The sequence below is a fragment of the Leiobunum rupestre genome, chromosome 4 (assembly GCF_980474605.1).
Source record: "Leiobunum rupestre chromosome 4, qqLeiRupe1.1.hap1, whole genome shotgun sequence".
NCBI lineage: Eukaryota > Metazoa > Arthropoda > Arachnida > Opiliones > Sclerosomatidae > Leiobunum > Leiobunum rupestre.
The window spans coordinates 54284050-54300461 of record NC_143387.1 but is presented as its reverse complement, the minus strand read 5'-3'; the positions used below and the strand labels follow the sequence as shown (position 1 = coordinate 54300461).

The following is a 16412-nucleotide window of genomic DNA, read 5'->3' as shown; positions in this document are numbered from 1 at the left end:
CCTGGGTGCATATATTAACCCCACCTACGGACATCGTATCCAGTCAAATCGTACCTAGTATCTAGCGAATTGAATTCGCCGTAGAAAACACATTTTCAGTTTGCACACGTTTTAAAAATTTAGTAATATCAAGAATGTATTTATTTATACCCAGGGAGAATGTCTATGTCGAGACGGTTTTTAGCCTTTCTCTCAATCCACCCGTTGGTCCCCCCAGTACGCTCCTCCGCTTAAAATAAAACGAATAGTCCCGGTATTTCATTGTCTGCTTAAAATATACGTCACCTAACGCGATGGTAATCAAACGCCGATGACGTTTTGTCTTTCCCCACGCGCGAGACGGGGGAAAGGCGTTCAACGTGCCCGGGGATTGTCGCAACATAATCATTCTTCCTAAATATAAATAAATACATTCTTGGTAATATCTTGTCGTTAAATCTAACTCGTCATCAGTTCTACCCAGGGCCGTGCTTAGAGGTCTCGCGGCCCCGGGCGAAATGCATGGGCGAAACTGAGTGTAGCGGCCCTCCGGTATAATAATAATAATAATAATAATCAGCTCGGCTAATACCCAAGGCACCACCCTAGGCCTAAGTCATCGAGCGACTTTTAAAGCCTTTTAATTCAGGTGGCCGGGTTACAATGCGTAGGAGGGTGGTGGCAAGCCCTGCAAGCCACGCGAACCAACAGCTCCCTACACTAACTATTACCGTTAACCTCAACAAGTTTTTATGGAAGGGGAAACCGAAGATCTCGGGGGGTATATACATCCCTATGGTAAAATTTTAGCGGCCCTGGGCAACCACCCTGCTCGCCTCCCCCTAAGCACGGCCCTGGTTCTACCTCATCCAACACGTAGAAAAATCTCGAAATGTGTCGTACAGTATTTTCTGAGGTAAAAATTGCTGGCAAGTAACAATTTTAAATTAATCATATCTTTCTAAATAATAAATTGCGGTTAAAACGTTTTGCATTATTGTAATCCTTGACAAATAATACACATAAAAAAATTAACAAAACCCAAAAAAAGTACCTATTGTTAAAAATAGCCAAATTTGCATTGGGTGAATAGGTAGTGTCATACTTATAGCTATTATGTTACTTATGCTTCATATTTTATTAATGTTACACTCATGTAACAGTTATTTTTAGTATAGCTGTAGCACGGTTCTTCACGCGTTCCGTGCTCACGTGGACTTTGCTTTGAAATCATACAAAAACATCTTTATCAGAGCACGAACCACGTGGAATCTGCCTTAAGAATATAATTAGATGGAGCTACCGTTTATAGATAAAACCCATATTTCCTAACTCCAATACACGCTAAAAGAGATTATTCACGTGAAAATAAAACCGTATAAAGAAAGGATTTCTAAATTCAAAACGCGTGAGTCTCGATAATATCACGCATTTTTTCGTCGCCCGTGTTGTTATTCATTCTAATAAAAAAAAATCGAATCACGTGGTCTTAGCAATGTTTATCTACATTTTTCTTAGCCAATAAGATTATCCCTTCCGACCCACTCACATTTTCCAAACCAATTTCTTTTAAGATCTATATGTAACTCTAGTTATACTATTCCCGAGGGGCAGGTCACTTCCTTTATTAACAACCCACTCCTTGAAAGATTAAATCCGATTTAATCGTAATTATTTTGATTAAATTCAATTTAATCATGATTATGTTGATTAAATCACGTTTAACCATGATTAGAATGTTTAACTCTGATTTAATCATGATTAAACGATTAACTCTGATTTAATCATGATTAAACGATTAACTCTGATTTAATCATGAATAAATGATTAAATCATGATTAGTATGATTAAATCGCGATTAGAAATTAGAACGATAAACAAACACAATTGCGATAGAACCATTAATATTAATAATTAATATTAAATTATCGTACTTTAATTTTGATTTTAATTACAAAATCTCGATTCGACCGATTAGATTGATTAAATCGGGAATAAACTGATTAAATCGGGAATAAAATGATTTAATCGGGAATAAAATGATTAAATCGGGAATAAAATGATTAAATCGGGAATAAGATGATTAAATCAGCAATAAGTTGATTAAATCAGCAATAAAATGATTAAATCGGGAATAAAATGATTAAATCTGATTAAAATGATTAAATCTGATTAAAATGATTAAATACCGATTAAAAAGATTAGATTATGATTAAAAAGATTAGATCATGATTAGAATAATTAAATGTCGTTTAAATCGTGATAAGTTTGATTAAATCGTGATTAGATTTTTTAATCTTGATTACCCTGATTTAACCATTTTACTATGATTAGACGCACCCAAAATGGAAGTGACCTGCCCCTCGACTATTCCCAACTATTGTAATTTCCCATCGAACCGTAGATAGCGACATCTGGCAAAAAGTTATGTATAAGTGCGACACGAAATAAAATGAACGCAATTAGCTCTATTTTAGAAAAAAATGTTTGACGTAAAAGCATTATTATTAAACGAAAACCTGTCACATCCAAGAGCAAACTGCGAATAATCAAAATAAATTTTTTAGACACGATCATTTCAAATTTTCAACTTATCACTCCCAACTTTTTTTCCTATAATTAGGACCCAATGGGCAACGCTTTCCCGTTTAGAGTCCGTGCTAGTCCCAAATTTTTGCGAAGCACATCCTCATGCATCTGTACTACACACCTAACACCGTTAAAAATTGCTCTTTTTTCCGAGGGTGGAAAAACGTGTTAAAATTGATGTTAGGGCCTTACGCCTCAGGCGAAAAATATAGCAACACAAAAAGCCGAAGTATGTTCGCGCCACAAATACAGCGCGAAAAAATATTTTGGAACTATCGAGACACGAAGTAGCGGGGTGAGTGGCACTTTTGAGTTTCCACGTTATACCTACATCAGTTTCCACGTTGTCTAATCCTATCAAAAGATAGTTCGAGCTAGTCGACGAGACAGGTACAATCCGCACCTTTTCACGCTCATACGAGTGTCCTTTAAACTGACCATATTTTCATAGATAGAGGTGCCAATAACGTCGCAAATATTTCGGGCGTAGAAAGAATGCTATAAACAAGCTGCACCACCTTCACACAAATGCTTTTCAAATAGTACGAAAGAACGTTAACTATCTTGCAGCGGCGGCGATCGGAAAACATTTCTGTGGGGGCATGGGCCATTATGTTTTTTATCCAAAAAGTCATATACTTAAAACTTAAGCTAGAAAATGTACAGCTCTGAATTTTTATTACTATATATATTTTTTAAAGTGTTCTTTCTTATATCTCATCCGTCAATGAATACATCGAGGCGTAAGACACTCTGCGAACTCAGTGTACACTGCCGTACCCTTGATAGTGCTAAATGGGACTCGCGAACTCTTGAAAATACGTACCTTTAACAGTGCTAAATGCACGAACTCGGTGTACAGATTATCTGAGACTGTCTTACCCCTCGGAATACATTGATAACAAAAGTTAAGTATATCTTTCGAAAAATATCTGCGTACATGGCTAGATAATTAAGCCTTTCTTGGCCACATACTTTTCGAAGGTATTTTAGCTAAAATAGGGTACACGACGCGGCGATTTTCTGTTTGGACGAATCTATCTACTCGCATCTGCAATCTCAAAATAACTTCTGTAAAAAGACTGAATTCGGACCCAAATAAAGGCAGTGAGATTAGAAATTTTTCCCTGATTACTATTTTTCCTCAATTTTATTTGTGGGGGGCTCTGCCCTCGTTTATTTTTCCCTGTGGGGGCTCGAGCCCTAGAGCCCCCACGGGATCGCCGTCACTGCTATCTTGTAAGATTTAGCGCGATAGTTAGGGAATATGTGAGTCAACGATTTTTAATGTTAATTTAATATTTATATTTGGACTTATTGCAAAAATGCGTGGCTCCGCCCTCGGCCACAAAAATGGTTGTCCTTCACAACGTGACCGACAAATGCTCAACACGTTGCGGTAAATTCGGAGTAACTTAGTTTGCGACACGTGTTGGACAACAATGACGTCCCGAAAATGGTTCACCATATCCACCGTAATAAGAGATTATGTTACATATGATCTCAGCCCAGACCTCTCAATCCATTCAGCGTAGGTTCATTAAAAAGCCGTTTTTCCGGGTTCTCGCTCGTTTAATGAAAAAAATAGGCGGGGCACAAGTTTTACCTGAATTTGCCCAAAAAAAATGCTTAAATTAGTTAAGTGTGGTACATTTTTATCGGATTTTTTAAATAATTCATAGCATAAGTGGTATTACTCTAAGTACCCAAGACGCGCTGTTCTCTGGGACGTGTTCTCCCCCTTTTCGTGACGTCAGCACGTGAGGAGGTTCAGGGGGCCGTTGCGAGCGCGAAAAATCCTCGAGAGAATCGAAGAGAGAAAGATTTGAATTTTATTTCTGCTAGTGGCGCCCACTAGTGTGCCAAACGGGAATTAACGGGGCGTAGGGCTAGGCCCACGCAGTATTTTTACCAACCTTGGGTTAGGCCGTTTCTCTTGTATAGGAGATTTTGGGGGAAAGAATATTCAGAACTATCCCCCTCTCCGCGAATCGAGCCTAGCCTCGGAAATCGAGAGGAAACTCGAGAGACGTTCGTTTTTTCTTCCCCGTCGGCGTTCTAGTAACCGAGCACTAAAGCGTAAGCCTACGACGGAAATGGTTAGCATTCATTTTAGTAGCAGGTATAGATAGTACTATTTTAGAGAGAGCGAGTTTGGCACACGGACAAGCATGGCCCCCATAGAACCCGTTCGAAGTTGGGTACTTAGAGTAATACCACTTATGTTCATAGTAATAAAGATAAATAAAATCATTTGAGTGATAAAGAATATAGAAAAATTCAAAATATCATATATTTTGAAATATACTCTTGTATACTAGAAGTCGATCAACGCGTTGTCTATTTCATAAATACGAAACCGAAAGCTTCTTCTAATAAGTGGACCAGCAAATTCTTTCCGTATATTGATATTCTATTCCCGAATGAAAACGAACGTAAAAATTCCGACTAAGCTACCGCATTACGTAAGCCAACATTTATAGTGCTCGGATTTCGATTAATTTTTATCCATGACTAAAATAAGCTCGGCGATATTTAAATAATATTTATTTAAATAACCAATAGTTGAATAAAAATTGTAAAATGTTTAAATAATCGAAAGTGAATAAGCCTATTATTAAAATAAAACAAACAATTATTTAAATAAATGCCACTTTTATTCAAATAAATGCTTGGTTGCGTAAAAAACATAATTAAATAAGTTAAAGTGATATTCTTTTTACCAACATTTTTAAATAAATCTGAAAATTTGTGGATAATGAATAAACAATTCCGAGCACTACACATTTATATTCAATAATTCCTTAATCGAGCGACATCTTCCGGTTTCAAAACTCAGGTTAGAAATGTCTAGAAAAGAACATCGATAGGTCTAAAGGGTTGAGAAGGCCTTATCGGAATCTTTAAACATTTCGTACAAATAATACACGCTAGTTAATTCGCAACAACCGTCGTGATTGCGTTAGGAATAGTAAGACATACGCAAAAAGGGAACGGCATTAGCCAGCAAGAGAGTAACGGAGCATCAAGGGAGGATCGAAAAGAAGTTTTCCCGCCTGATTTATCGAAGATGAAAATTTTTTGCGCGGAACGGCCGCCCCGGAAAGATGGATGGAAAGCAAAAGGCGTCAAAGCCATTACCAAAGAACCCCAACCCCCACCCGGCAGCCTAAAGAAGAAAAAAAAACAGGTAGGAACCTAGTCAAAACTTGTCTCCCTCTCCGACCCTGTCGTATCAACTCTAGCCAAGTGGAAACTCCTGATTCAACCAACCAACCAACCACCTAAGCCTAAATAAAAAAAACGGAGCATCTAGTCTCGGTTTTACTTAAAGGGAATATAACCTCAAGTATTAGGTGTGGAACACCAACGTTTGCCGCTCTAGCCACTCTTGCCTTCGGCTTTAGAAAGGCTTGGCGCCACTGTACAGGGTAATTTGAAATATTGAAGGGGTCTTCCGTAAATATTGCTTTGCGGGTTATATTCCCTTTAAAGATTATCTCAACCTTAATTTCCCAACGTCATATTTTATGGCAGAGGCCATCCAGTTTTAACATTGTACGGAAGAGGCCACGTATAGATGGACCTCCTTAATCGATGGTATATCAAGTAGTCCTCGCTACGCGAAGGAAGGCAGAGTGTAATTATTGGTTTCCCCGCTGTTCGAAGATGACGCGTTTGATGATGACGTTGAGGAGGTGAGACGGCCTCGGCGTCTCTCGCCACCTATTGTCTTCCAGGACACTAATAAGGTTAATTCGAAGCCACGCTTTTTTCTCTCGACCATGTTCTCGCTTCGCGTTTTATCGGTCAGGGGTAGTATGGGCTAAATCAATTCCTGACGCGAGAGCGCTAGCGAAAGAGACAAACTCCATTAGGTTAAGTGGAATAGCCCTTTTTTCGGAGACGCGCTGATTGGTTTACTACGCGGGGCTGCCTAAAAAGTACTCAAAAATAAAATAATAGAACGAGTTCGTTAGGCGCCTTATAAGACGAGATGTAAGCCAGCGCCTTGTTTCAAGAAAATTACAAGTTTTGTAACTGACGTCCTGAGGTCATTGCGGTTACGAGGCAAATTATACGGGGTAAGTACAAAACAAAAACTATAATTTGCTCGAGCAATGGGTAGCTTCCACGTCCTCTCCATTTTCGAAAGTTTTGCCTTTGAGTCACGGTTCTAATTTGAATACTTTCGATTTGTCATTATTTCGGCGAAGTAAGCCTCAATTTGTATTACGAAAGCGTTTAAATTTCCAATAGGCCTTGGCCTCGAGAGTTTGCGACGGAGATTCCTCGTCGTCGTTACTTACATCTCAAAGTTCGAATGTGTTAATTACGTAATAAGGTCAATAATTTTTAGTTATTAATGTGGTTTATACATTCAATCGCGTGAGTTTTTTATCAACATTTTCATATACTGGAACCTAGGAGCAACAAACACAACGCCGCCAGGGGTAGGCTACAGCCTACTTTTATTTCGCTTGTAGGGGCCCCAAATCTAGATGAAGGGGCCCCGAACAGCCCCTAAAATGATTTGCGAAACTAGAAATATCAAAATCCGAATTAAAAGCCTGCTGTTTTTAAGTTGCGAACACTGAACAGTGATTTCTAATATTTTTTCGAACGCAGCCTTGATTCGTTGTAGTTGCTAAACTAGGTACTTCAAAAAGTGTTGCATCGTTAGACAGATGATAAATTGCGCGGTTTTCCGAATCTCCGAGTCCCAATCATAGACATAATAAAGAAATAGACACCTTACGCGGAGTTTGATTTGCCAAAAATATACGGGAGCGATAGCTAGCAGACAACCGGTATTTGTTCCGTATTCCTGTGGTACCACGTTTAAGCGACGCCTGTCGATTAGGCAAGAAAATAAAAAATCATCACGTGACACGTCACACATGTTCGTGTTTGTAATCTTTTAGGTACTCTGACGTGATTCGCGAATATTTTGGCTGTGAGCATTTAAAATAAGGTAAATGTTTATTATAATTTTTAAATAAGTCAATTAATTCTTTCAAATCCCAAAAAAAAAAGAAGCAGATGATCTTATAATTAAAAACAAAAAATTCTAATTGCGAAATGATATTTTGTCAAAGGCTTAAGTAACTCCTGTACTACTATCCTTGTTGTGGTTATGGCTTATGGGAATATTCTGAGATTCTAAATTGTAAACAAAAGTAAATGGAATTTTGATGAAATGGATGATTCTACCTTGGATTAATAATGATTCTACTAAAGGTATGCAGCTATTGTCCTTGAAATAAAATAAGTTTTGACAATTTAAGTCTGATGGCTTGACCCTTCATTTCTAGATTTTTGTCCCTCGCTAATTTGTGGAGTCAGAGCTTGCAATATAGATTAATAACTTTCTTAATGATGATGTTCGATTCCAACTTCAGCATCAAACATGTTCGTGGTGATCTGGTAAGAGGTCCATGCCAATAATATTTCGTAATACAGTTCTAGTTCTTAGACTACATTTCTTTTATAGAGAGAGGAATATCTCTTCATAACAACTAAACAAAATTGGCTAAAAACCAAGGAGATCTTACTCAAATTATAATAACATAATTAAACCTACATGAAATGATCCTTGTTCAAAACTTAAAGGTGAGAAGTTAGCATCACCGGTTTTTTCTATTTCACTTTCAACTGGATGTAATTTCTTTAAATTAAATAAAAAAAATTATTTTGACTATTTTTACTTGTTTTAATTCTATGGAAACCAAACCAGAGTTGGAATGGCTTTTGGTGTGACCCACCTTTTGCCATTTACAATTTGTATATCCTGTTCTAAAAAGTGATCATTACAAATTAAATCATGATTTCAATGTGTCGCGATTTACAGCAATTGTCCATTGAGAAAGTATTGTAGGTTTAGATAAGGGAAACCTATAGTTATAAAAAGATTAAATAAGAATGAATATTCATCGAAATAATATGATAGTTTAATCCTACTTATAAAGCGCCACTAAACTTAAGTGGCGCTTTAGACTAGGCGCCCACTGGCTCTCTGTTTCGTATCCGTCCTGGCTTCCACAAGGCATTGTCTCCGTTACGAAGCAAAGGCTTGTGGAAGCCAGGACAGAGATGTTAGGAGGAGCAGTGAGCGCTTGGCCTATGCCATGTAGTGCCTAACGCATAGGAATATTTATCCGGTTTAAAATCAGACGCAAAAACTTTAGGGGTGAATTTGATAAACGGGTAGTACTTTTATGTTAGCTAACATGTTTCATAATTCGTTTGTTATAGAAAAAGTGTTTTCTACTAAAAATCTTGTTTTTATTTGGTAAAAAAAGGTTAATTTTAGTGTTTTTACTCATTGCAATAACAAGTAAAACAATACCGGAAAAGGTTTCATTCCATAAGTAGGATTAAATTATCATATTATTTCGATGAATATTCATTCTTTTTTAAAATCTTTTTATAACGAAACCTACAATACTTTCTCAATGGACAATTGCTGTAAATCGCGACACATTCAAATCATGATTTAATTTGTAATGATCACTTTTTAGAACATGATATACAAATTGTAAATGGCAAAAGGTGGGTCACACCAAAAGCCGTTCCAACTCTGGTTTGGTTTCCATAGAATTAAAACAAGTAAAAATAGACAAAATAATTTTTTTATTTAATTTAAAGAAATTACATCCAGTTGAAAGTGAAATAGAAAAAACCGGTGATGTTAACTTCTCACCTTTAAATTTTGACCAAGGATCATTTCGTGTAGGTTTAATTATGTTATTATAATTTGAGTAAGATTTCGTTGGTTTTTAGCCAATTTTGTTTAGTTGTTATGAAGAGATATTCCTCTCCCTATAAAAGAAATGTAGTCTAAGAACTAGAACTGTATTACGAAATATTGTTGGCATGGACATATTACCAGATCACCACGAACATGTTTGATGCTGAAGTTGGAATCGAACATCATCATTAAGAAAGTTATTAATTTATATTGCAAGCTCAGACTCCACAAATTAGCGAAGGACAAAAATCTAGAAATGAAGGGTCAAGCCATCAGACTTAAATTGTAAAAGCTAATTTTATTTCAAGGACAATAGCTACATACCTTTAGTAGAATCTTAGAGTCATTATTAATCCAAGGTAGAACCATCCAGTTCATCAAAATTCCATTTACTTTTGTTTACAATTTACTATTTAGAATCTCAGAATGTTCCCATAACAAGCCATAACCACAACAAGCCGGATAGTAGTACAGGAGTTACTTAAGCCTTTGACAAAATATCATTTCGCAATTAAATTTTTTTGTTTTTAATTATAAGGTCATCTTCTGCTTTTTTTTGGGTTTTGAAAGAATTAATTGACTTATTTAAAAATTATAATAAAAATTTACCTTATTTTAACTTCTCACAGCCAAAATATTCGCGAATCACGTCAGAGTACCTAAAAGATTACAAACAAGAACATGTGTGACGTGTCACGTGATGTTTTTTTATTTTCTCGCCTAATCGACAGGCGTCGCTTAAACGTGGTACCACAGGAATACGGAACAAATACCGGTTGTCTGCTAGCTATCGCTCCCGTATTAACCCTCCGTAGAATCTTGGGTCTATTTCTTTATTATGTCTATGGTCCCAATTTCCAAAATAAAGATAAAATAAAGCGTGGCAACTGGCAAGTGTTTTTGCAACAATTGTAAGTGAAAATGGAGAATGCTGTTGGAGGATGTTGCCCATATGCATTGTTATGCTCATCGACTAAAAAAAAAACTTCCGAGTACATTTAAACATTCATGTACATTTCTTTTGTAATTTATTAAAAATAAACCGGTTTTGTCACAGTTTTGTTTAGTTAGTGTATGTAAAGGGGGGGGGGGGCAAATTAAAGAATTAAGTAGCCTACCCATAGTAATATCCTGGCGCCGCCACTGAACACAAGGAGAACGCAGCTAGCCTTTAAACACGCTAAGGCAGTGTTGTGTACAAATTTCACTGGACGAACAAGACAATTTCCGAATTTTCCCCTTCCGACGGCAGCAGGCGCTAAACCGTCTAACCAATGAAAATGTACGCAAAAAAATCCACGATTTTTGACTGGTTGCGTTCTCCTTGTGTGGGGTGCTGTGTTTGTTACTCCTAGATGCAACTTACTTTTAAAATTTCTGATTAAATGATCATTATACCCAAACTGAATTTTTTGAGATACCGGGTTTTGGAATAAGGTAGCGACGACACCCTATGCACTCTTTTTCGCGGTATTTTCCTGGGCGCGTACGTGTTTGGTTTTCCCCTTTCAGCCCCATCCTCCCTTACGGGAGCCCAAAGAGTGGATGCTAGACTCCCCGCTGAGGGCAGAGGCAATGGCCGACGAGCGGGAGGCAAGTAAGAGGGGTCAAATAAAGGCGCCAAAAAGAGTATACCACTGCAATTAACTCGCGAGTCATATTCAGCACGCGGGGACCCATTCATATTTAAAAGACAAAAAATGTGCATTTATTTATGGCAACGGCACTGTTTAGTGTTATATGTTTGCGTGGGATCTGTAAGTACCCAAAACCATCATCGAAAAAAAATTATTTAATTTAACTATTTTCCCGGTCAATTTCGCGATTTCACTTACGCAGAGTGCGTTATTAGAGTGAGTAACGGGACTCAGGCAGTGTGCGTACTTCGAGGGGTTGGCGGGATTTTTTTTAGCAGACAAAGGGAAGACAGATGAGTATCATGAAAAAGGAAGGAGGTTGATAGGTTGCCGCGCTAAATAGTTAGGTCAAGGTCATACAAAACTATATCGATAACCGTTGGGTTTAGAGACTCGGTTCCAATTAGAATGGTGTGCGTCGTCGCATTTTATGGCCAAGTGACACTGATCCGATGTAATTGCCCAATAGGAAGCAAAAAAAAATCAACCGAGGTTGGCTGAGTCAATTAAAGCGGTCGCCATTTCACATTATAAACATCCGAGTAACTTCATTGTTTGATCAAAAGATGAACCTAGTCCTCTTTCGTTTTTCAAAGCCGCAATTTTAAAGTTAAAGCACCCTTAGATAAAATATTATCTTACAACTTACTGAAAGGAGAACTGTCACCACCCTAAAATTGGTTAAAAACTATTTAAATGGATAGAGGACGTCCGAAAATGGTTATACAAAAAATGTCATGTTAATATTTCCAGTATTTAATTTATTATAAGCAACCAAATTTCGTGTTTTATCCCCCCGACTCGAGAATCTCAGAACCGATTGGTTGAACCTACCTGCAGCGCCATCTCGTGAACGAAATAATTTTTCCCCGGTTTTATCGTTTTTCGGTCGGAACTGCCGTCTGCTACGACATTCTCCCTGACTTTTTAACCTAGTTATATTGGTTGATTGTAGTTAATAGTGTTTTTAATATGACCTACACGCCGCCCTTTCTCAAATTTTTGCCGCTTCATTCTTTTGGCGCTGCACGTAGGTTCAACCGCGATTTCTGAAATTTTTTAAGCCGTTTGATGTAGGTTGCGGAAAAAGTAGCGTAACTTTTTAAATACTTTTCAATAACTATAAAATTTCAGGGACATAATCTATACTATATTCCTAAGTGTCTTCTGTATGTCTGTTTCTCTATAGGCGTCCGAGCCGTTCAACATAGGACCGCCAAATTTCTCACAGCTATTTTTACGGCTCAAAGGCAGCGAGTCGCGCTATTTTCATCGATTTACAATTTCGGTTACGTTAATTAATTAAATAATGGTAAAAAGCGAGTCGAAATCTATGTACTTTTGCCCCTGGAAAGGTGCCGTGAATCGTGCAACCTACATACACCTATACGACCAATATTTTTCTGCTTCAGTCAATTTCGCGGCTGCGTCGTCGTCACTTGGCGAATAGAGACTTGGAGGGGGGGGGGGGGGGGGGCGTAACATTTCGGAGACCCCTCCCCATTGTAACATTTAGTGTTCCAAAGGCCGAAGAGTATAGCTTTAAATTCTACATTTTCCTTTAAAGGCAGTATGTTTTTCATATTTATGTCACCAGGTTTAATATAAGCTAGCGGTGATTGGCGCCAAATTTCTCACAGCTATTCTTATGGCGCAAAGGCAGCGATTTCCAATTAATTTAATTAATTAAAGCAGCGATTTACAATTAATTTAATTAATTAAAGCAGTGATTTACAATTAATTTAATTAATTAAATCATGTATTTTTGCCCCTGGAATGGTGCCGTGAATCCTGCAACCTACATACACCTATACAACCAATATTTTTCTGCCTCAGTCAATTTAGCGGCTGCGCTGGGAGGGGGGGAAGGGTTTTGTTTATGCCTAAGTCTTCACGGGATTTTAGTTCTAGCTGGGGCCCGGCCGAAACAGTCTTCACGGGATTTTAGTTCTAGCTGGGGCCCGGCCGAAACAGTCTTCACGGGATATTAGTTCTAGCTGGGGCCCGGCCGAAACAGTCTTCACGGGATTTTAGTTCTAGCTGGGGCCCGGCCGAAACAGTCTTCACGGGATTTTAGTTCTAGCTGGGGCCCGGCCGAAACAGTCTTCACGGGATATTAGTTCTAGCTGGGGCCCGGCCGAAACAGTCTTCACGGGATTTTAGTTCTAGCTGGGGCCCGGCCGAAACAGTCTTCACGGGATTTTAGTTCTAGCTGGGGCCCGGCCGAAGGACGGGCTACCCAGCTAGTTATTAATATATTTTCTATCTTTCTGTAAGCAAACCTCGTAAATTTTCGTTTTGGTGTCAGTTCTCCTTTAAGTTCGGGCAGAAAGAAAAATTAGCCGTTTTCTCTGCAATCATTAGTCCTAAGTTGTAAAATCTTTTAAAACAGGGTTGCCATTATTATTATTATTATTATTATTATTATGTAGAATCGGATGACGTTGGTTGAGGTACAATTTTTAAGTGGGAAAATATTTTCAGGAAAATACAAATTTTTTACAAGCCCTTTCAAGCTCTTGCTTCATATTAGTGGCAGCTAGCCTTTATACACGCTAACGAAGGGTTGTGTACGAATTTCATTGGACGAGCGTCACGAGTCTTTACGCTGAACGTTTTACGGGCGGTGAGAAGACAATTTCCGAATTTTCCCCTTCCGACGGCAGCAGGTGCTAAAGCGTCTAACCAATGAAAAATGTACACAAGAAAATCCACGACTTTTGACGGGTTGCGTTCTCCTTCTGTGGGGTGTTGTGTTTGTTGCTCCTAGGTGGCAGACAATAAATTTCACCTAAACTCTTATCTTATAATATTTGACATAGATCACTTTGTATTTCCTTGATTATTGCTCTCAATAACCCTCAAACTCGAAGTAGAATGTTCCTTCCCCCCCTGAACAAAATCAAATCAGCGTGGTACGACTTCTGACGCAATTGAAGTGCAAAGTGGTGACTTGTTTCTCCCCCCCCCCTCTAGTGCATTTTACGTCGACGTAAAATGCTACGGCACCGTCAACAACGGGTTAAATGTATCCCGTCAATAATGTGAACCAGATCGAGTCATTCTTAAATTGGATGTCCGAGGCCTGATTATTCGTGGCCTCGGTAGTCCAATGGTAGTGGCGTTGGGACGGTAACCCAAAGGTCGTAGGTTCGATTCCTGCCCGAGGTGAAATGATTTTTCTCAGTCACTCTGGTATGGAACAATACGCAGAGGTATTCCTTGATTTGAAATGAAACTTCTGTGTACTTAAATGTCCGTGACATCTTGTTCATCATATATTATTACAACCTTGGTAACACTATAATGTTACCACTGTAATGTTTAAAAACATAAAGTAAAGCCCAGTTCACACTATACAATTAAATGGGACACTTAATTTTATCGTAAGTGTAAGCAAGAAAATTGTATAGTGTCAACAGAAAAATTGTAATAATAACGCCCACTTTTACTGTTCACACTATACCATTAAGTGGTCCAATTAAATGTAAAGTGTGAACTGGGCTTAAAAGTACCGCTACATCATAGTCTATACATTTATTTGAAATCTCTTTTTTTTGTGGCTGAAGAAGGACCACAGTCAAAAAGCTGCCGAGATTTTAAATAAATGTATAGACCATGAAGTATCAGTACTTTTATTTAACGTTTTTAAACAATATAAATCAACCATGGTTTTAAAAGAAAATATTTATAGTACAGGGAGACCATTATTCCTTTCTTTTATAATTTTTAATATATTCTAATGCTTTCCTTTACTTTCCAGTAATTTAACCATTTTTCCTATATTTTCCTATAATTAGATATTATTTTGTATTTCGCGCGTATTTTTCGAATTTCCCGCGTATCTAGTTCGCTTTTCGTAATAAAGATGGTGCTCAATGTACTAAATCCCTTTGATAAAATGTAAACTGCTTCTCCAAAGAACGGAATTAAGAATATCGTCGTCTGCTTAAAAGAAGTTCCTTTTATATTAAAACAAATTAAAATTTTGTTTATGCAAATTTTAATATATGTCCCTATATTATCAAAGAAAATACTCCTATATTCTCCTATAAATCGACTGGTGAATTTCCTATATTCCCATAAATTGTTTGAGGTTTTTCAGTGGTCACCCTGATAGTACAAAATGGTGAATTGGGATACACTACGCCGGTTAAAAGGGGACCTAAGTGAAATTTCGATTCAAATAAAAGTAGCTTCTAGGTATTATAAAGAAAGGCAGTTGTTAATAATATTTAAATACAGTTCACTATTTAATAATGACACTTTTTATAGATAGTTAAAGACGTGTTAAATACTGTTATAATCTTATATCATTAGTAGCGAGATGCATTTCGCACTCTATAGAGTGGCGCCCTCTTCGAGCCGTTTTAGGTATTACCTTTCATCAAAAGTGGGTCTTATGCTACTTTTGCTTTCATGTATAATCTTAAGTTAACATTTTCGTGTGAAAGTGAAAGATAAACCCTAAATGTACTCCTAATATATCTATGTCAGTGGTAATAAATTCCAACTGAGCCGTACTTATACAGTGTTTTTTGCATTTTATGGAAATTTTAAAATCTTAAACAAGTTAACACACTAAAACTTTCCGACTGACTTAGTTTTACTTTTAAATACTATAGGGAATGTTTTACCTGGTTGGTAATTGAATAGCTTACCGAAATACAGAATAAAGAACCAAAATTACAACATTGGCCTCTAAGTAACACGCATTACAGTTTATAATTATGAATGAATCCCCCTTTATGATTTTTACTATATTGTAGAAATAATTTACCACTGATCAAACATTTGTGGCTGCCTTGAATACGATTTTCAAACAGCAAAATACAGAGGTACTTCTTTGATTAAAATATGTTTTATATTTGCTCCCATGTGGACAAGACACAATCTTATGCACCGGAGTGCGTTCTCTCCATAGACATATAAAGTAAAGTAGAACCCGATTTTACACGGAGCACGTGTGCAAGCAAGACCTAGCAATCGTGAGGTAAAAACTGCGGAAAGTGGTGACATGATTAAATAATAAATTATACCGTCCCACGTGATTTCACGAAGGTCACGGGTGTCGAGCAAATGATTCTTTCGTAATCTGATGAAGGTGCTATTTAATTTCAATTATGGAAATAAATATATTAATTCGTAGAAAATGAAAAGTAGACAAATCGTAAATTATATTATTTTAAAACAAATAATGAAAATTAAATTAAAACTTCGTAGATTTCGTTTAGTTAAGTGTCCGCCATTTAACCATGTCTTTCTTTATATCAGAAGCCGGACAATCTAGTAGAATGTGTCTGATATCCTCCAAATCATGTCGGCACAATTTGCACGAAGGTGAGATATTATTCAAGAGTTCGGATTGGCACCGCCGGGTTAGAAGAGTACCTGAACGTGCGTCAAACAATAAGCCACTAAACCACGAACCGAAATAGAACGGTTCCGGTGCAGGT

General features: G+C 37.4%; 1 protein-coding gene and 1 non-coding gene across 4 annotated transcripts in view; one reads left to right on the top strand and one right to left on the bottom strand.

Annotated features, from left to right (window-relative positions):
• The window catches only part of LOC149948305 (pyrokinin-1 receptor-like), a 148461-nt gene that overhangs the window by 13387 nt on the left and 118662 nt on the right, over positions 1-16412 (bottom strand). The window lies entirely within an intron of this gene.
• On the top strand, positions 14055-14127 carry TRNAT-GGU (transfer RNA threonine (anticodon GGU)). Its single transcript has one exon. It is a non-coding gene; the product is annotated as a tRNA-Thr (tRNA).